Source organism: Vulpes vulpes, chromosome 4, assembly GCF_048418805.1.
Source record: "Vulpes vulpes isolate BD-2025 chromosome 4, VulVul3, whole genome shotgun sequence".
Taxonomy (NCBI): domain Eukaryota; kingdom Metazoa; phylum Chordata; class Mammalia; order Carnivora; family Canidae; genus Vulpes; species Vulpes vulpes.
The window spans coordinates 94,458,756-94,480,965 of NC_132783.1; the positions used below are offsets into that span (position 1 = coordinate 94,458,756).

Genomic DNA, 22,210 nt, shown 5'->3' on the forward strand with positions numbered 1-22,210 from the left:
CTCTGCCTTTGGCTCAGGGTGTGATCCTGGGTTGGGGGATGGAATCTGCATGGAGCCTGCTTCTACCTCTGCCTATGTCTCTGCCTCTTTCTCTGTGTGTCTCTGTGTGAATAAATAAATAAAATCTTTTAAAAAATCTATATTCCGGGATCCCTGGGTGGCGCAGCGGTTTGGCGCCTGCCTTTGGCCCAGGGCGTGATCCTGGAGACCCGGGATCGAATCCCACGTCGGGCTCCCGGTGCATGGAGCCTGCTTCTTCCTCTGCCTGTGTCTCTGCCTCTCTCTCTCTCTCTCTGTGACTATCATAAATAAATAATAATAAAAAAAAAATTTAAAAAAATCTATATTCCTTATTTACTGATAAATTCCTTATTTATTCACACACATTTTAAAGATTTTTCTTTTTTGTTTTGTGAAAGAGCACATGTGCATGTGCCAGCGGGAGCAGGGGATGGGGAGAAGGAAAAGGAGAAAGAATCTTAAGCAGGCTCCATACCCAGGGTGGAGCCTCACATAGGGCTCAAATATCATAACCCTGAGATAATGACCTGAGCTGAAATCAAGAGCTGAATGCTCAACCAGTTGAGCCACCCAGGCATCTTAAAGATTTTCCTGTATTGACTGAAAAATGTAGATTTATAGCAATCCCTAAAATAATAGAACTCTGAACTCTGCATCAAATAAAGTTCAGGAGGATATTCTGACTTTGAGGCTTAACACATTGTCCAGTATGCAAAGGCAACAAAATGGTGATGGAGCTTATAGCAGTTAGAGCTTTATCTGAGAAGCAGATGGCTACACAAGGTCCACGGTAAGGGATTTACTGTAAGGGGTAGAGCTGACGTGAACATGGGAGCTGGTGGAGCAATCTGTGCAGGCTGTTGACTGTATCTCGGGTTGAGCCTGAGATACTCTAAGTCTGTCTAATCAGCATGCCAGAAGGAAAGCTGAGTGCAGAGGAGGCAAAGACAAACCAGCATACACGAGGACAACTTGAAACCCATAAGGACGGAGTGGAACCCAGTTCTGTTGTCTTATTACCATGACCAACCTCAGTGACCTCAGTGCTGTGGGTGGCCTGCAGGGGAAGTTGGCACCAGTTAGCCTGGAGCTGCACACACACCTGGCCCAGGGCAGGAGAAGCAGGAGGAGGAGACTTGGGGGATCTGGAGCTGCTACCAGCCTGATACACCAGGAGGTGAGCAGCAGATTAATAACATCCAGAGCATAGAAAAATAGGACTTCTTCACTTAGACCTCCTGGATTTTGCACAAAAGGTCTCTCATGGCAGTACAGAATCACACAGGAAAGAGAACTCTACGAAACATCATTTCAGTTTATCTAAATTGACTCAGTACCAAGCTACAGAGATGGAACTGCCAATACCATGCACACCTAACTCAGAAGGCTATCAGCAAAGCAAGATGAGACACTTCAGGAGTTTAGTAAAAAAAAAAAAAAAAAGAGATGCAGTGGGAAAAATGTACTGTTTGTTCTCTGACAGGTTTTCTCTCCAAAGGTTTGTATATCAGGGAAGAGTGTAATTGTATTAATAGTGATGTTATAGATTCTTAGTGACATGGTTAGCTGATATAAAATATAAGCTATAACTGAAGTTTTACTTTTTAGCTGCAACACTGATAAATTTCTGAACAAAATAGCAATTTCTCGATAAATTAGTCATACTACTTGTTTTAAGTATTCATTACCAGCTTTATTAATTTTTACCTATAAAGATATTAATTACTTGATGTCAATTAAGAGTATACTATAAAAGAAGTCATGCACAAAATATAAAGTATTTGAATCAATAAAGTTGATGAAAAGTTGAAGTCATCATTTGTCTCCTCATTTTCCCTCACTTGGAAGATCTTCATCAGTTTTTTTTATGTGCCCCTGACTTGCATTTAATTTAGAGAACTTTCCATTTCTCCTTTTGTAATTTTAAGATGCTATGATTATTATGGTTCTTGCCAAATCTGGGATTGCCAATGTCAAAACCTTTGGTTAGGAGGATGTATCCTGGTTGTGGTTAAAGAAAGCTGATCTGAGAGCACCCTCTTCTGGGCATTGTTCAGAATCAAAGAACAAGAAATTCTTGTATAAATTCTTGATAAGCAGTGGGTATGCTTATCACCCTTTAGGTTTTCAGAGAATTGAGTCAGTACAAATAAAATACTGGATTTAAAAAAAAATAAAATAAAATACAGGATTTTTTTTTTGAGGGGCTATAGAAGGTCTAGGATATAGGGTTGATAGAAACTTTTCAGAATCTTGAATGGTTATTTCCAAATGATTAAAGCTGAATTTCAGTAAATAAACAAATTAGGTTATATGGAGAGATAAATAGTACAGTTGACTTTGTGTTGTTTGTTATTTGAAAAGCCAGCTATCTCTGCTTCATGAATTTTCCCTAACATTTCAAATGATGACATTATAGGCACAGTTGCCTCATTTTTATGTAGGTGGAGAGAGCATTGCCTGCATTCTGCATCTTGCTGTTCAAGGCCAGGTTCTTTTAGAATCCTTTGGACAATCAACTTTGTCCATTTTAAGATTTAATTTCATGCTTAAAGTTTTTCTGCTAAACTGATTTAAATTTTACCTGTTCTAGAAGTCTAATACGCTACCCACTGTACCACAGAGCCTGCCGTGATTTCCATTTTTAGAGGAGAAAAAAAAAAAGACAGGAGTTGTACAGATAAAATGATCAAATTTAAAAACTGACATAATGATGTGTCTGGGTGGCACAACTGGTTAAGCATCTGACTCTTGGAACACCGGGGTGGCTCAGTGGTTGAGTGTCTGCCTTATGCTCAAGGCGTGAGCCTGGAGTGCCTGGATCAAGTCCCACATCAGGCTCTTTGTGTGGAGCCTACTTCTTCCTCTGTCTGTGTCTCTGCCTCTCTATGTTTCTCATGAAAAAAAAAAAAAAAGAAGCATCTGACTCTTGGTTTCAGGTTGGGTCATAATTCAGGGTCATGAGATTGAGCCCCATGTCCAGGTCCACACTCAGCTTGGACACAGTCTTCTCTGCTTGTCCCTCTCCCTCTGCTCCTCTCCTAGCTCTCTCTCACATAAATAAATGAAATCTTAAAAAAAAAAAAAAAAGGACTTAAAAACTGACATAACAATTTTGCTGCTCTGTTTATCCAACAGTCCAAGCAGCTTTTTTTTTTTTCTTTAGGCTAGTGATAACATCTGGGCATTGGAAGTTGAATTAAAATTATGAGAATCTTCTTTATGATCATAATTATTAATATAATTCACTATTAACATTTTTCCCACTGCATCTCTTTTTTTTTTTTTTTTACTAAACTCCTGAAGTGTCTCATCTTGCTTTGCTGATAGCCTTCTGAGTTAGGTGTGCATGGTATTGGCAGTTCCATCTCTGTAGCTTGGTACTGAGTCAATTTAGATAAACTGAAATGATGTTTCGTAGAGTTCTCTTTCCTGTGTGATTCTGTACTGCCATGAGAGACCTTTTGTGCAAAATCCAGGAGGTCTAAGTGAAGAAGTCCTATTTTTCTATGCTCTGGATGTTATTAATCTGCTGCTCACCTCCTGGTGTATCAGGCTGGTAGCAGCTCCAGATCCCCCAAGTCTCCTCCTCCTGCTTCTCCTGCCCTGGGCCAGGTGTGTGTGCAGCTCCAGGCTAACTGGTGCCAACTTCCCCTGCAGGCCACCCACAGCACTGAGGTCACTGAGGTTGGTCATGGTAATAAGACAACAGAACTGGGTTCCACTCCGTCCTTATGGGTTTCAAGTTGTCCTCGTGTATGCTGGTTTGTCTTTGCCTCCTCTGCACTCAGCTTTCCTTCTGGCATGCTGATTAGACAGACTTAGAGTATCTCAGGCTCAACCCGAGATACAGTCAACAGCCTGCACAGATTGCTCCACCAGCTCCCATGTTCACGTCAGCTCTACCCCTTACAGTAAATCCCTTACCGTGGACCTTGTGTAGCCATCTGCTTCTCAGATAAAGCTCTAACTGCTATAAGCTCCATCACCATTTTGTTGCCTTTGCATACTGGACAATGTGTTAAGCCTCAAAGTCAGAATATCCTCCTGTCTTTGGTAGGAGGGGAACACAGGTATTTGGTGGTAGAAGAAAAAGGAAGGGATGCTTAGAAAGTAAAAGCTTGTATAGCAAGCTCCCAGAAGCTTCTCAATGCTAGAAATGCCTATGCCAGTTATTGATTTATTGCCTCTCATCTCCAAATTAATCCTTTCCTTGTCTTGCTTTGTGATACTGAAACTGGACCTTGCAAACACTTCTCCTTTCTTTTTTAAATATTCATTTATTTATTTTAGAGAAAGAGAGAGATCATGACCAAAGGGGCAGAGGGGAACAGAGAGAGAGAATCCCAAGCAGACTCCACACTGAGTGCAGAGCCCAACTTGGGGCTCAATTCCATGACCCTGAGATTATGATGCAAGCCAAAACCAAGAGCCAGACACTCAACTTACTGAGCCACCTGGCCATCCTTCTCTTTCTTCAATAAGGAATTCTCATCTTTGGTGCTCTTTGGTGCTATTCTTCTTCCCTGCTTGCTCTTATGGTGGATGGAGGCCAGTAGCACAGGACAGCCAGTGTTACTCACTCCTGGTATATATAGTGGCACCACTTGGGGGACTCCCCAGTGGGTTTTGGCACCATGACAGTAGGCTGCTTCCCAGTGAATTCCTCTGGCACCTTGATGGGCACCTTCCTAGTGATGTGCTCATTGCACATGAGTCTTGCAGAAACCCAAATGGGTGGGTAGCAAGTTGGGCCAACACTCCAGAGGACTAGTTTCCTGCTCACCAGCCCTGGCCTGTACCATCCCCTGGAACTTCTCTGCCATCCAGTGGTCCCCAGCCACTCCCTTTCAATGGGGTCTGGTGAGGAGAGGGCCCTTTTCTAAATTTGTTTCTTCCTCAGCTTTAGAGTGGTTGCTCTTTTTTTTTTAATTTTTTTTAACTTTTTTTTATTTATTTATGATAGTCACAGAGAGATAGAGAGAGAGGCAGAGACACAGGCAGAGGGAGAAGCAGGCTCCATGCAACGGGAGCCCGATGTGGGATTCGATCCCGGGTCTCCAGGATCGCGCCCTGGGCCAAAGGCAGGCGCCAAACCGCTGCACCACCCAGGGATCCCCAGAGTGGTTGCTCTTTATACAAATTTTCTTTACTCCTTATCAAGTAAGCTCCTTCTACTAGCTAATCATTTTTTATGTTAAATTTTCTCTGTGTGAATTACTGTGTGCTTTCTGTCTCCAAACTGAACACTGATAAAATGTCTTTTGCTCTTAGTAGCTATTTTTTAAAAAATAGAACTTGATTTTATTAGTTCAGGATTTGTTTTAGAAGGAACATAAATTATGTATAATGTGAGTACATGAGTGAAGAGATTGCCCAGGAGTACAGTTTAGAGAAGGCACTTGCTTTCTTTGACCACCTATGTGAGGCATTCCTCAAAGGGGCTCCATGGATCCCCGAGAACAGATCCTGAGTCCACAATTGCTGTGAAGGAAACCACCCTAAACACAATGGTTAAAATCACAATCATTTATTATTTCTCATGTTCGATAGGAAGACTCCAAAGCCACAAGACAAATGGTGAAGATATAGGGAAGGGTGAAAAATCGGGGTGCAACAATGCACCCTACCACAGGGCCCAAGGGCATTACCTAGGGTCTGTGCCTTTAAGTAGTATTTTGAAATTTTCAAACTTTTTTTGTTTTTCAGAGAGAGAGGTTGAACTCAAGAGTACATGTAGGGGTGGAGAAGGAGCAGAGGGGCAGAGGGAGAGAATCTCAAGGAGACTCTCCCTGAGCACAGAGCCCATCTCGGGGCTCAATGAGGTCCTCGATCTCACCACCCTGAGATCATGTGCCTGGAAATCAGGACTTGGATGCTTAACCAACTGAGCCAGCCAGGAACCCCATTGTTTTGAAATGTTTAATTCAGTGAGAAAATAAACACACTGTGATAATGAAGTCACAGGACTTCAGTGCCTGCATCTGTATTTATGGTCTCCTTCCCACCAAGGGATCACCTTAAGTGAGCTGTACAACTGGTGTTTGTGGGGTTATGGTTCTTTCTTTCTTTCTTTCTTTCTTTCTTTCTTTCTTTCTTTACTTTCTTTCTCTCTTTCTCTCTTTCTCTCTTTCTTTCCTTCTTTCTTTGTGCCTCTCTCTCTCTCTCTCTCCTTTTCTTTCTTTTATACCTATCCAATGTATTCCAATGAACAGTCATCATTATTGATTATGCATGTCAAAAGCTTTAATAAACATAAAATATATATATGAAAAGTGTGCAAACTCTAAGTGTGTACACTTCATGAATTTTAATAAAGTGAACACTTCTGCATATTACAGATTTACAGGAAAGTTGCAAAGATAGTTCTCATATACCTCACACCCTGTTTCTGGTATTATTAACATCTTACATTATTATGGTATAGTTGTCACAATTAATGAACCAATATTGACACATGATTGTTAACTAAAGCCCATAATTTACCCAGGTTTCCTTAGTCTTTTACCTAATGTCCCATCTAGGGTGCCATATTGCATTTAGTTGTCTTATCTTCTCAGGTTCCTCTGAGCTGTGATGGTTTCTCTTTCTCAGACTTTCCTTGCCTCTGGTATCCTTGACAGTTTTGAAGAGAACTGATCAGGTATTTTATAGAATGTCCTTTAGTTGGGATTTGTCTAATAACTGTATTTTAATTATTGTTGCTATATTTCAAATTGTTAGTTTCTTTAAACACCTCACCCAAAATGTCAGAATTAGGAAGTGTACCTCAAACACAAGAAGTTTGAAAATCACTAGTCTACAACAAAGCAGACTGTAGATATATATAAGTGAAGTCATCAAAATGTTTATTCTAGCATTCAAATTTCAGTTTCGAAAAGCAAGGAAGGTTTATAGACTTTTCCCACAGTGATTGTATAGCAATCTCAATTTATAAACTATCTGCGTGTCACCCAAAATGGACCAGCCCATCAGCCACACCTGCTACGTTCTCCAGCTCTGACTTCAAAGGCTTCGAAGACAAGAGCTCTTCACCAAACGGTCACCCCAGTAGTGATTCATTCCAAGGTCCAAGGGAAGGTTAAAATAAACATAATGAAATGCTAAGTTGCTTCACCATTTTCAACACAAAATATATATTTTAAAGGCAATAGAGGTTTAGTGAGTACACAGGAAAGGAAAGACTGCTCCAAGGCAATGGTCAGCAGGAAGGGAGTTGTCCGCAGAAAATACTTTTTAAAGTACAAGCAGATACAATAATCAAACTTTCAATGAAATATTTTCCTCTTTGTACCTTAAATGACTCAAATCCAAATTAGAGAACAGAAAGGATTGTAACCTATCAATTCGTAATGTCTGGTACTATATACGAACTCTAGTCATGGAGAAGCTGATGTGGTTACTCTAGTAATTAAATCCATACAAGTTACAGACTTCATTGAAACGCCTTTTAGGAGTCCGCACTGCTGGGATCCCTGGGTGGCGCAGTGGTTTGGCGCTTGCCTTTGGCCCAGGGCGCGATCCTGGAGACCCGGGATCGAATCCCACGTCAGGCTCCCGGTGCATGGAGCCTGCTTCTCCCTCTGCCTATGTCTCTGCCTCTCTCTCTCTCTGTGTGACTATCATAAATAAATAGAAATTTAAAAAAAAAAAAAAGGAGTCCGCACTGCTCCTAATGATGAGAGTGAAGCCACTGGTCACAAGTGTTCAGAGCACTTAACATTACTGGCAATGCTATAAATGGTATAGTGTTTAGCTTCATAAGAAAGACAATACCCAGTATGTCCCTTGGAGCTCAGAATTAAAATCTGTTTTGGAATGCACACAGGCCACAAGATATATAGAAAGTACTCACCGTGTTGGCCAGCTCCGAATAGCTTCCTCCTACAGAGCTGCCAAAATGCCGTGACTGAGCAGTTTGTGGAGGGCAGCAGCCTGCTGATGCAAACAGTGTCTGTTGTACTCAAGAAGCTTCTGCAAGCCCCAGAGTCTGCAAGTCTGGGCTCTGGAGATCCCTGGCACCTGAGTCGTCCTCCCAGCTTTCCCTGGCTGCTGAGAGGGCACCTATGTCCAGGAGAGGTAGGGGAAATAAAAAGACATTTCCTTCATTAGCCTGTGGGTGGCCAATAGGCAATGATTTGGAACCCCCCAAGCCTTCTACGTGCCAGCATGTCAGAAACATGTGGCATACAGACTGCATGCTAATCACTTTCTCTTTCAAACGGACACAGGGGGAGCTTGGAGATAAAAGCAGTTTTAGGCAAATCATTCAGAAATAATTATCCAATGACTATAAGCCCCCCAAAAAGAACTACTTAGCAAAAAAGCATCAGAGAGCCAAGAAAAGGAAATCCAGAGCAGAGCCACATCTGTCTGTGATTTACACAGGGTTACCATATGATCAGCCTTCTTACTATAATCCTTTTCCCCAGGTGAGCAAGTGAGAAGACAGAAAGTTAAGACATGGCACTTTATCATAATTTTCTGTTACCTGGAAGAAGCTTCAGGAAGCTAGACTGTGCTTGCCAGTTAGGTGTAGCCATGTGGCTGAGTTCTGAGGAGTAGAATGTGAATAGAAGTAACAAGCGTCACTTCAAGCCCTGGTTCCTAAAACCCCCAGCGTGCGACTCTCCATGTCCTTTGCCTTCTGATCTGGTTCAAATGGGCACAGCACCCTTGGAAGCCGTGTGGCATAAACGGTGAGGCCACCGTTACAGATGGAGGATGCCTGACTTATCTCCTGCAGTAGGGCTGTCTGCCGATCCCAGGCACCCTGTTTTGAATTTATGTGATTAGGGAAGGGAAATTCCTTTGGTGTTTGAGTCACTGGATATTTTTGGTTTGTCATGAGAGCAACTAGTATGAACTTAACTATTGGGGATCCCTGGGTGGCTCAGCGGTTTGGCGCCTGCCTTTGGCCCAGGGTCATGGAGTCCCGGAATCAAGTCCCACGTCAGGTTCCCTGCATGGAGCCTGCTTCTGTCTCTGCCTCTCTCTCTCTGCTTCTCTCTCTGTCCTTCATGAATAAATAAATAAAATCTTAAAAAAAAAAAAAAAGAACTTAACTATTACAACAGATTAAAATCTAATAAAACGCTAATAATTATAATACAATGGGAAAGTACAATGACAAAGTAGATCTGGAGAGGAATGGGGATGTTCAGGGAAAGCTCTCTGGAAGAGAAAGCCTGCTGCTTCAGTTGTCACCTTGGGTAGAAAAATTAGGTTTTTGGCAAAGCCCTCTTCTTTGTGTTGCTCACTTCTGAACAGAAGTCCCTTGGGTGGAGCTGGCTGGTGTGTGGCCTGGGCCACATGCCTCTGTGCCTTAGCTGCGAGGGAGACTGGGAGATCTGTTTTCCTGCTTCTACTTTGGGAAGGCAAGATGTATAAGGCAAGACCTTTCCTGCACAGGGAGAGTCTACAAAGCCCTGGGCAGCTAGAAAACATGACAAAGTCTATATATAGGCCTGTGCTAGGTATTGGGGATGAAGCAGTGAGTGTGACAAATCATAGTTCTTGCCTGTGAAATTTTCATATTGGTGGTCTTCAATACCTGACTTTTAATGGCCAAATAAAAGAGAGGGCCTCATTAATATGATGCCATTTGTGCTATGAAATAAGAACAAATACAGATGACCCTATAATTTACTTGAGTGTAATTACATATAACAAACTACAAATTATGTACAGTGGGTTCTGATATGAATGTCCAATCTCCCCTTATTAGGTATTGGTGAGCTTAATCAATGCGATTAGGTAAACTATCTTTTTCTGGAACCACTTAGGATGTTTTTCCCCTATGGCTCATGTTCCAATCTTCTTCAGTCAGTTTGACCCAATGCTCTTTCTGTTGAGTGCTATATGGCTGGAGTGATAGGAGTGGTAGGTCTTTGTATCAAAGCAGACAATCAAAACAGTCACTATGTTTGCAACTGCTCAGAGCTTTATTTTTTTATTTTTTAAAGATTTTATTTATCTATTCATGAGAGACACACAGAGAGAGAGAGGCAGAGACACAGGCAGAGAGAGAAGCAGGCTCCATTCAGTGAGCCTGACGTGTGACTTGATCCAGGGTCTCCAGGATCACGCCCTGGGCCAAAGGTGGTGCTAAACCTCTGGGCCACCAGGGCTGCCCTAGCTTTATTTTTATTTTTTTTTTTATTTTTAAAGATTATTTATTTGAGAGAGGGAGAGTGCACACACACATGAGTGGGGGAGGGATGAGAGGAAGAGAGAGAAGCAGACTCCCTACGGAGCAGGGAGCCCAGCAAAGGGCTCAATCCTAGGACCAGGAGACCATGACCAGAGCTGAAGTCAAACACTTGCCAACTGAGCCACCCAGGTGCCCCTCAAAGTTTCTTTTACTATTAAAGTCTATCAACTGTATTGCAAGGGCAATTTTGTTTTCTTACACAAAGCCTGCGAAATGCCTGCCCTCCCTCCCATTGCTCCTCGGAATGATCTCTGCCAACCACCTAGCTGTCTCACATTCTCTGCCTTGGCCCAGAAACACGTGGCAAGAAGACAGACTGAGGTCGGAGTTGAAAATGCATTGAATCACAGAAGGCTTCTTCTTTCCTATGGAAGACACACAAGCAGAGGGTTGGGCCCTTGCCTTCATGTTTCATCACAGTACTTGGTACCTTGCACATGGCCTAGGACATCAGGCATTTAATATACATTTAGTGAGTGGATGGCTGAATTATCCATGGCGGTGGTACCATAGCGTTTCACTTCTGAATGAGAAAAGCAACATAGGAATTAATTTTTAAAATCAAAATAAATTAAATACTTGAACTTTATCTCTATGCAAACAGGGAGTCTCATTTTCAAATAATACAACAGTTCTGGAATAAGATGACCCAAGGAAGCTTTATCTGAATTTATGGTACTGTATTAACAGACCTAAATCCAGTTTCTAGCAGAGTCATATTATCAGGTTAGCCAAGCTCCATCTTAAACAGCAAGATCAAAAGGCCCTCACGCTATGACCATAACAATTTTTGGGCAGCCCAAAAAACAATTTTTGGCTCAGCAGTTTAGCGCTACCTTCAGCCCAGGGCCTGATCCTGGAGACTTGGGATGGAGTCCCACGTTGGGCTCCCTGCATGGAGCCTGCTTCTCCCTCTGCCTGTATCTCTGCCTCTCTCTCTCTCTCTCTCTCTCTCTCTCTCCTGTGTGTCTCTCATGAATAAATAAACAAAATCTTCAAAAAACAATTTTTGCTGGAGTGATGCTGAGGAACTCAGATCTTCTGCTGGGTAGCAGAGTCAATCAATCACATTGGCATCCACACGAATGGACCCCAAAAAGGGAAGTGTACTTTTAAAATACAGTACACTATTTCCATTACTCTCTTTCAATGTGACTTTATATCTGATTTTTCTGGATAAAAACCAACATTCTTGAGACAAAATTAGTCAGTTAATTGGGATGATGTCACTGAAAACCATCAAAACTGTAGATCTGATAACCATCTTCCTTTTCTCCTTTGAAGTATCCTGATACCTGATGTTTCCAAGCTCACACTCAGCTTCCTGCCAGCCTCACTCCACTCCCTTGCTGACCTCAAGAAAAGCCTGTTGACCTCATGGAGGTAGCTGTGCTTTCTTTTCCTTAACATGGATAACACTAAAGTTCCTCCATGCTCATTAGGCTCTCTGGTCTCTTCTTATAAGGCCACTGTTCCCATCATGAAGGCACTATCATCATGACTTCATCTGACTCTAATTACCCCCCCCAAGTCACGCCTCCAAACCCCTTCACACTGGGGGATTAGGGCTTCAACATATGAATTTTGGGAACACAAACACTTAGTCCATAAGAACCAACTGAGCAGTTGCTCTCTGGGCCAGGAAGGAAACTGACTGCATGGCATCCCTTTAAAGACCAAAGGCCAGGGGCACCTTGGTGGCTCAGTAGTTGAGCATTTGCCTTCTGCTCAGGGCATGATCCTGGGGTCTTAGGATTGAGTTCCACATCAGGCTCCCCATGGGGAGCCTGCTTCTCCCTCTGCCTATGTCTCTGCCTCTCTCTCTCTCTCTGTGTCTCTCATGAATAAATAAAATCTTAAAAAAAAAAAAAAAAAAAAAGACCAAAGGCCAAAGCACTGACTGGGCTTCAAGGTCTCTGCACACACAGGTCCCTGCTGCCATCATTTCTGCCACCATAAGTCTTTAGGGCACTCTGAAGTAAGGGGCAAGGTGAAATTATTTTATTTTAAACCAAAATATTCAGTGTTTAAAGGTGGCAGAGCACAGACTATAAATGTTTGCCTTATCAGAAAAGCACAGAAAACAAGTGGCATTTTGACATGTTTATAAAATACATCACTGGGGAAACTGCTCTCAGAGAAGTACTAGAACAGAAAATCCACCAAACATCAAGACCCCTGTTCTGCTGGGTATATGGCAGCTACAAACTAACGCTCTCATCCCATCTTCAAAGTGCCACCCAGGTTCGGCTCCAAGGCCTGCAATCATTGTGCTTATTCACCAAAGGGTCTATGCAAACTTCCCAGCAGGCCAAGCCCCCATGAGGATAAGGCAAAGCATTTAGAACACTAAAAAGTCACCTTGGATATAGGAACAACAATCAAGACACCTAACATTTACTCAAAGCCACTAGGAGGCATGCACTGTTCTAAGCATCTTCCATATATTATCTTATTTAGTTCTACCCACAGCCTGTGAATGACTAAATCATTTCCCCTAGTTTTAGAAGACAACATTTCCTCTCTTTCAGTTTATTTTTATAGATGTTGTCTGTTTGCATAGGATAGGGGTTAAGAGCTGGGGTTTCGTAGTCAGATTGCTTGGGGTCAAATCAAGAGTCACCATGACTCCTTGCTATGTGACCTCAAGCAAGTTACTTAACAGAAGCCATGGTTTCTTCATCTTTAAAGTGGGGATACTAAGGTGTCCTTCACAGAGGTGTTGCAAGAATTAAGCATGATAAAAATACAGAGAACGTTTAGACAATCCCTGGCATATAATAACTGATCAACGAACGTTAGCAATCGTCTCACCCCATCTCACAATTGTAGTTATTTGTCATCCATTCTGAACAACTTACTAGGGAACAGTATATGGGGGAGTCTACACTCTCTCCCAACTTCTAAAACGTATCTGTTGAAAAATAAACCTTTGGCACCTAACCAGTGGCTAAAATTTCATCAATGGCTTCATACTTAATATAGGGTTACTGAAAGACAATAATAGCCAATTAGGTCATGTTTCTCTAAGTAAGGAATATTCCATTAGTTAAGTCAAAGTCTTTGGTTATCAGGCTGGAGAGACTTTGTCTCCATATTCTACTTGGCCAAAGACAGCTAACCTTCCCCAAACTGGTGGCCAGCACCATGAGGAAATCTACACAGCCCAGCACCAGCAGCTCAAAAGCAGAGCAGGTATGAGTTACTCATCCTATCTGTGCCTTGGCCAGCCTTGCTACCCCTCTATTTTTTACCTGCAGTTCCTTCTTTTCCATCCTTCATGTGAATGCTGGAGCCTCTCATCATATCACAGGCAGATGATAACACAGAGTGGTTAGGCGGTCCTGGGACCTGTATTAACAGTATCCTATGATACTGTCTGTATCTAGTGGTCATGAATTTTTCATTTATATGGATTGTTTAGAAAACATTACCTAGGGACGCCTGGGTAGCTCAGCGGTTGGGTGCCTGCCTTTGGCTCAGGTCGTGATTCTGGGATCCCAGATCGAGTCCCACGTCAGGCTCCCTGTAGGGAGCCTGCTTCTCCCTCTGCCTGCCCCTCTGCCTCTCTCTCTCAGTCTGTATCTCTCATGAATAAATAAATAAATCTTAAAAAAAAAAAGAAAAGAAAAGAAAACATTACCTAATCTATTACCTTCAGTGGCAAGAAAGAAAATAATCCTTTCAAAACACCAGAGGCAGCTACCTTTCTGCATTTAGAACCACCACACCATTACCATAGAAAGAAGTGTGGGAGGATTTGAACAAATCAGCTGCCAGCTGTCAGCCTTCCCTCTCATAGCATATTTACTATTTCCAGATAATACTCACATCAACAGAAACAGCAGTAAATCATTTAGTTCAGAAGAGAAGCACGATACGAGTCTTTGGTCTTTTGTTAATGTCAATGCTTGGTATAAAATTCAGGAGCCCAAGGAGTACCTCTAGCTTCCTCCAGCACAAATTACATTGCAAATGAAGGCCAACTGTCTTAAAAATCTGGTCTGTGGTCACAAGGAAAATTAAGTGGGAAAGGATACATAAATAGAGCCTACCTATCCTTCTGGGAAAAACAAAACAAAACAAAACAAAACAACAACAACAACAAAAAACCAAAAGCAATGCAAAGTGCTTGTCCTACTAAAGGAAGGTAAACAATATAAACTCCCAATGATAACAGGCAGTTCTTCACCCTTTGGCTATTTCGGGAAGTGAGCCTATTAGTGTTCTATTTTGAATCTATGTCACATGTGTCCTATCTAGAGACAAGGTACTGAATTTCAATGAAACATCGGGAATAGGATAGAAGATCTATTTTGAAATGCAATTCCCTTCCCCCTACTCCAAGACTATTGATAGATGACAAAAAGGAAAGAAATGAAGAAATGCATTTTTCTTAAGGAAATGTGCTTATCAACATCATCATCATTACTAGCTGTTTCTTAATGTCCCACTCTGTACAAATAAGTTCAATGATCCTTGATGTGTTTAAGCACAGGCTTGAGAACTTCTAATGGAAAATCGTTTAGAAACAACCAAAAGGAAGCAGGAATAAATAACCTTTAAAACTCTTCTCCAGCTCTAGATTCTATTGTTCTGTTTGCTAAATTTAATATAAAAAGGGAAATGTCTGCCCTTAGGCAGTTAATAATTTAGTTATGAAAGCATAGCTGAGGCAAGCATCTTTAGCTTTAAGAAAACAAAAATAATATTTGGCAGCTTATTATCTTCGCTTGTCTAAACTAGATATATGAAGGAGATAAGCAAGAGGATTGATTTAGGGCTAAAGAATTCAAAAGGAGAGTTTAGGGCAAGTGTTAAAATGAGTATTAGAGCAAAGAAGTATTAACTGAGTTTCATTTGAACCTGAGGCTGGCTTGGGGGTTGGGGGGCTAATGTTTATGGTCCACAGAGTTTAAGATTAAAAAAAAAAAAAGACTCCTCTTTCTTGGTTAGAATACAGAGAGTATATTTCAGATCAATTTATCTTTCTCTTACAATCCATATTAATGGACCATGTTTTCAGTGAGCCCATGGTAGTCTCTAATTTTTAAGTAACAGACTGAATGGAGATAATGCTAATTTGAGCCTGTGCTCTGTAATGAGAAGCATCACACATATTCTTTGGTTGGCATGTGTGGAGGCCGAGAAAAATTAAGGCCATCCCACCTCAAGTTTAGCATTAGCACAAGTACAGCCATCTTAGGCCCCTGTGAATAAAAGCTGAACTTTACGGGAGAAACTGTAGAATGTCCTCAAATGTCCTTGGCATAATCCCATATCAGAAAGACAACAGAGCCCACACCCATGGTAGAAAGTCCCATATTAGAATGAGAACAGAGCTTAATGCCCTTAAGCCCCATATCAGAATGTAAACAGAACTTGAGAAATTCCTCCACCCCTTCTGAAAATCCCCTAGACCAACCTATAAAAAACCCAGCTGTAACCCACTTCGGGGTCCAAGTCCCTGCCTCCGCAGGTCGGGTATACTTGGACCCAAGCTCGAGCTTGCTAATAAACCCTCGTGCGCTTGCATCGGTGTCGGCTCCTTGGTGGTTTCTCGGATTCGCAATCTTGGGCACAACACATGCTCATAGAGTTTGTCATATTTTTGGCTGAAAATCAGTCTAATCAAAATGGAAAATGCCAGGCAGGAAAAAATACACAAATAGGAATACAAAAAAATTATTCTGATTCCAGCTTCTTAGCAAAAATTAAACAATATTATGCTTTATTCCTTAACAATTGGTATTTTTCATTTAATTTTGTTAATGTGTTGAATCATATTAATTCTCTAATGTTAAACCAAATGCAACCAAACTTGCATTTAAGAGACAAATCCAACATAGCCAAAATACGTGATATTTATTATTGATGTTAGTTTCCAGATGTTTTGTCTAGGATTTTTGCATCTCTGTTCAAAAGTAAAATTGGCCTTATAACTTTTCTTTCTTATACTAGCTTTGTCACATTTTGGTGTTAAAATTATGTGTGTTTGGGGAGCCTGGGTGGCTCAGTGGTTTAGCACCGCCTTCAGCCCAGGGCGTGATCCTGGAGTCCCAGGATCGAGTCCCACATCAGGCTCCCTGCATGGAGCCTGCTTCTCCCTCTGCCCGTGTCTCTGCCTCTCTGTGTGTGTGTGTCTCTCATGAATAAATAAATAAAATCTTTAAAAAAATAAAATAAAATAAAATTATGTGTGTTTATATGAGACTGGAATTATTTGCTTTTGAATATTAGGCAGACCTTGCCAGTGAAGCTGCCTGGGCTAGAGTGTTCCTTGTGGACATTTTTTAAATTATTGTTTTAATTTCATTTTTAGTTATAGAACTATTCAGATTTTACATTCCTTAATAAATCAGTTTTAGTAAGTTATATTTTCCTGGGAATTTCCTTATTTCTTTTAAATTTTTTTTTATTTTTTTGTTTTAAAAATTTTATTTATTTATTCATGAGAGACAAAGAGGTAGAGACATAGGCAGAGGGAGAAGCAGGCTCCACACAGAGAGCCTGATGTGGGACTCAATCCCAGGACCCCGGGACCACACCCTGAGCCGAAGGCAGACACTCAACCACTGAGCCACCCAGGCATCCCTCTTAAAATATTGGCAGAAACTGTTCATACTATTTTCTTTCTGTTCATGTATACAGTATCTACAGTGATGTCTCCTTTGCACTCCTTATATTGATTATAACAAACCCTGACTTGGCCACCTACTCTGCCAAAAACAGTGTTGGCTCGGCAGGATGACAGGCTTGACTTAGTTGCTACATGTGCATATCAGAGACCCCTGGATGCCCTACTTCTGTTACATATATGCCTTACCTATATAACATATGACCTTCAGCCAGCCCTGTGTAGAGCTAACCAAAAAATCCAGATATAGCCAATCAACTGTGCCCAGGTGTTTCACATTTGTGATAAGGACTGAGACAATTTGTGGTCTTCTTTTCTTTTCTTTTTTTTTTTTTTTTTAATGTATCTGTTAATATAGCTGTTTTGTGGTTTTTTTTTTTTTTTTTTTTTTTTTTTTTTTTTTTTTTTTTTTTTTATGATAGTCACACAGAGAGAGAGAGAGAGGCAGAGACACAGGCAGAGGGAGAAGCAGGCTCCATGCACCGGAGCCCCACGTGAGATTCGATCCCGAGTCTCCAGGATCACGCCCTGAACCAAAAGCAGGCACCAAACCGCTGCGCCACCCAGGGATCCCTGTGGTCTTCTTTTCCACCAAACCTCAACCTAGAGAACTTTTCCTGTACTCCATGCTTGATTGGGTTGTCTGTTTTCCACTCAGTAATCAATCCCAGGTCTCTAATGGTCTTTATTTTTTCTCTTTAACAATTATTTGTGCCTTTTTTTTTTTTTAACTTTAGCAATCTTGCCGTGAAGTTATCAATTTCATAAGTATTTTTTTAAAAAAACATCTTTAGTTTTTATTGTGCCTCTATATTGTGTGCTTGTTTTATATCTCATTAATATTCCTTATTTTGTTATATCTTTTCTTCTGTTTTTATTTTGGTGCTATTTTTCTAAATTCTTGAAACAGATGTTCAACTCAGCCCTTTTCTTACATTGTCTACGTAGATAGAGAGGTATCTTTCATTTTCTTATAAAGCCATCAGATTTCCTCTAAGTACTGCATTTCAATGGATATTTTCATAATCCTTCAATTCAAAAAATTTTTTAAAGACTTTATTTATTTATGCATGAGAAAGAGAGAGAGGCAGAGACACAGGCAAAGGGAGAAGCAGGCTCCCTGTGGGGAGCCCGAGGTGGGACTCGATCCCGGGACTCACGGATCATGCCCCAAGTCTAAGGCAGATGTTCAACAACTGAGCCACCCAGGTGTACCTCAAGTTATCTTTGAATGTTCATAATTTTGTCTTAGATCCATGGGTTATTTCAAAGTATGTTCCTTAGTTTCCCATCTTATGGAGTTTGAGCAGTGTCATTGATTTGTAGGTTCATTGAACTATATTCTGAATACAGTGGAATGAACCTACAAATCAATAACACTACCAAGAAGATTTTTACAATCCATTCTTACCATCTATATTTTATTTGTAGAATTTAATCTACTTACATTTAAATGAATTACTAATACAAGGATTAAGTTCTTTCATCTCATTTTGTTCTTCCTTATACATCTATTTGTTCTATATTTATTTCTCTTTTCTTCCGTTTTTAAAAAAATTTTTTTTGAGAGAAAGAGAGAGAAGGAGTGGGGAGAAGCAGAGGGAGTGGAAGAGAGAGAATCTTAAGCAGGCTCCACACCCAGAGCAGAGCTTGACCCAGGGCTTGATCTCATGACCCTGAGATCATGACATGAGCCAAAATCAAAGGTCAGACTCTTGACTGACTGAGCCAGCTAGGTGCCACTCTTTTCCTGCCTTTTTGAAAATTTTCTCATTCCATTTTTTTAAACCTGTATGTTTGAGAGTTAAACATTTTCTTCCTAGGGGCACCTGGCTGGCTCAGCCGGAAGAACATGAGACTCTTGATCTCATGGTTCTGAGTTCAAGCCCCACACTGGGTCTAGAGATTAATTAACTATATAAATAAATAAACTTTAAGAAAGAAATAAAATTTAAAAAATTTTCTATTTTAATGATTATGTTAGAAATTACAATATGCATCCTTAATTTATTAAAATATATAGTTTATCCTGGGACACCTGCACCCCGATGTTTATAGCAGCAATGTCCACAATAGCCAAACTGTGGAAGGAGCCTCGGTGTCCATCGAAAGATGAATGGATAAAGAAGATGTGGTTTATGTATACAATGGAATATTACTCAGCCATTAGAAACAACAAATACCCACCATTTGCTTTGACGTGGATGGAACTGGAGGGTATTATGCTGAGTGAAATAAGTCAATTGGAGAAAGACAAAAATTATATGTTCTCATTCATTTGGGGAATATAAAAAAATAGTGAAAGGGAATAAAGGGAAAAGGAGGAAAAATGAGTGGGAAATATCAGAAAGGGAGACAGAACATGAGAGACTCCTAACTCTGGGAAACAAACTAGGGGTGGTGGAAGGGGAGGAGGGTGGGGGTGGGGGGTGGGGGTGACTGGGTGATGGGCACTGAGGTGGGCACTTGATGGGATGAGCACTGGGTGTTATTCTATATGTTGGCAAATTGAACACCAATAAAAAATAAATTTATTAAAAAAATAATAAAATAAAATATATAGTTTATCAACATATTTATGTTTCTCTGGACAATATAAGAACCTTAGAAAACATTAATCAATTCATCCCACTCAAACTTATAAGCTACTATTTTTTTTTCGCTACTATTATTTTATATTTATTTTCCCTAAAATCTCCAAGACAAAGTATTATTGTTTTACACTCTTTGTTTATGTTTACCCACATATTTACCACTTTCTTTATTCTTCTTTCTCTCTTGCAACTCAGAACTTCTATCTGGAACCACTATCATTTTGCTTGAAATATATCCTTTAGAATTTCTCCTAATGAAGGTCTCCTCCAGGTTTATGTTTGTCTTCAAATGTCTTTATTTCATCTTCGTTCTTTTTTCAAAAAAAAAAAAAGATTTATTGATTTACTTTGGAGAGAACACACACACAAACGAGCATGGGAGGAGAAGGGCAGAGAGAGAATCTCAAACAAACTCCTCATTAAGTGTGGAGCCCAACCATGAGGCCTGATCTCACAACACTGAGGTCATGACCTAAGCCAAAATCAAGAATCAGATGCTCAACCAGCTGAACTGCCCAGGTATCCCTCATCTTGGTTGTTGAAAGATACTTTTGCTAGGTATGGTATGTTGTCAGTTACTTTGTCTCAGTACATAGAGGACAAAGGAATGCCACTGTCCGCTGCCTTCCATTGTTCTCAAGAGTGAGCTCTCAGCCTAAATGTTGCTCCTTTGAGAGTAATCTACCTCTTAAGAAGAAAAAAAAAACTTTCTGGATTGCCCTTTGTCTTTGGTATTCCACAGGCTCACTATAATATGTCTTAATATCTAATTATGTTACTTGATTTGTATATATTTTTCCATTTTTCCTGCTTAGGACTCATTGGTGTTCAGAATCTACTGGTTACTATCTTTCATTAGTTTTCAAAAATTATTAGCCTTTATTTCAAATACTGCTTCTTTTTCATTCTTTCCTCTCCTTCTCAACATAGGAGGAGATTCTATCCTATGTTAAACTTCTCTGAGACTTACTAGTTTTTCTTAGATCCCTTTCTTCTTCTGTGTTTTCTAAATAGTGTCCTCTAAACTTTCTTCTATTTCACTAATTCTCTTTTCATTGTTGTTAACTTTAATTGAGTTTCTATTTCAGTTACAAGATTTCTCATTTCTAGATGTTCATTTAGCTTTTGGTTTTCTTTTGCTAGTTTGGATTTTTTTTTCTGAACATAGTAAACATAATTACCTTGTATTCTGAATCTGATGATTCCAATAAATGAAATCTTGATGGGTCTTTTTTTTCATGCTAATTCTTGCTCCTTTTGTACTCAGTAATTTTAGATACTGAGTTGCCCATATTCCTTTGAAAGTTATTTCTGGGGATGCCTGGGTGGCTCAGCGGTTGAGCATCTGCCTTTGGCTCAGGGTATGATCCCGGGCTGGGGATCGAGTCCCACATCAGGCTCCCCGCATGGAGTCTGCTTCTCCTCCCTCTGCCTATGTCTCTGCCTCCCTCTCATTGTGTCTCTCATGAATAAATAAATAAAATCTTAAAAAAAAAAAAGAAAGTTATTTCTGGATATTCTTTTAGAACTGGTTTGCTTATCTCCAAGGCAATTTCCCTGAGAATACTCTGATGGTAGTATACAGACTGTTGTACTTCTGGTTCAACCTTACACAGAGGGGAGAGCCCTCTGGTAGTCTAGCTTTTGAAAAAGAGGGTATATATATATATATATATATATATATATATATATATATATATTTATATATATAATATATATTAATTTTATTCATGTGAGACACAGACAGAGACGCAGAGACACAGGCAGAGGGCTCCATGCATGGAAACCAATGTAGGATTCAGACCCAGGACTCCAGGATCACGCCCTGAGCTGAAGGCATATGCTCCATGACTGAGCCACCCAGGTGTCCCAAGAGGGTATATATCTTTTATTAGATTCCCCACCTGAGCAGTCCTTGAAATTTGTTTTTTGTTCTTAGGGGCCATGTGGTTATGTAATCCAAAGTTTGATTTTACCAGGTTCAGACAATAGTTTCAAGGTAAAAGTGGCTTGATAATCCAGGTCTTCTCACTTAGATTTTAGACTCAGAAATCTTTACTATTTGCTAGATATAGATGTATGTTAAAGGAGGACTTAAAATATATTTATTTCAGCTTTTAATATTATTTTCTGCTAGATAATACATCTTGACATCAACTATACTACTTGATATGGAAATCAATATTGATTCTTTGTTTTTTTCTAAATTTTTTATTTATTTATGATAGTCACAGAGAGAGAGAGAGAGAGAGAGAGAGAGAGGCAGAGACATAGGCAGATGGAGAAGCAGGCTCCATGCACCGGGAGCCCGATGTGGGATTCGATCCCAGGTCTCCAGGATCACCCTGGGCCAAAGGCAGGCGCCAAACCGCTGCGCCACCCAGGGATCCCAATATTGATTCTTTGATTATGACTATATGAATTGTGATGATGTAAACTATTCACAAATGGGCTATGACTACTTCTTTTAATGAACAGTTTTTTTGTTTTCCCTATAATTTTTTTTTTGTATTTTCATGTTGTTTTCTGTATCATGAGTGATGGGGAGGCACTGAGGGAGAAGCAGACACCCCCCTGAACAGAGAGCCCTGATGCAATGTGGTGACCCAAGCCCAGGACCCTGAGATCATGACCTGTGCTGAAGGCAGATGCTTAACCGACTGAGCCACTGAGGCACCCCATTACACTTCACTTCTAACTTGTTTTCACTCTTTGTTTCATGGTTTCAAGTATTTCTCTTTCTAG

At 40.5% G+C, this 22,210-nt stretch overlaps 1 protein-coding gene across 6 annotated transcripts in view; it reads right to left on the bottom strand.

The window, feature by feature from the left end:
- MCC (MCC regulator of WNT signaling pathway) overlaps window positions 1-8,797 on the bottom strand; it is a 349,930-nt gene extending 341,133 nt beyond the window's left edge. The window contains exons 1-2 of one of the 6 annotated variants that reach the window (XR_012001146.1): window positions 8,513-8,740; window positions 7,877-8,085 (exon numbers count right to left, since the gene is read on the bottom strand). The gene's annotated coding sequence lies outside the window, so the exon portion shown is untranslated. Of the gene's footprint in view, window positions 1-7,876; window positions 8,086-8,512 lie in introns of those variants that run through there. The other 5 variants (XM_072756471.1, XM_072756472.1, XM_072756475.1 and 2 more) reach the window with 5 other exon arrangements.
- Window positions 8,798-22,210: the final 13,413 nt, after the last annotated feature.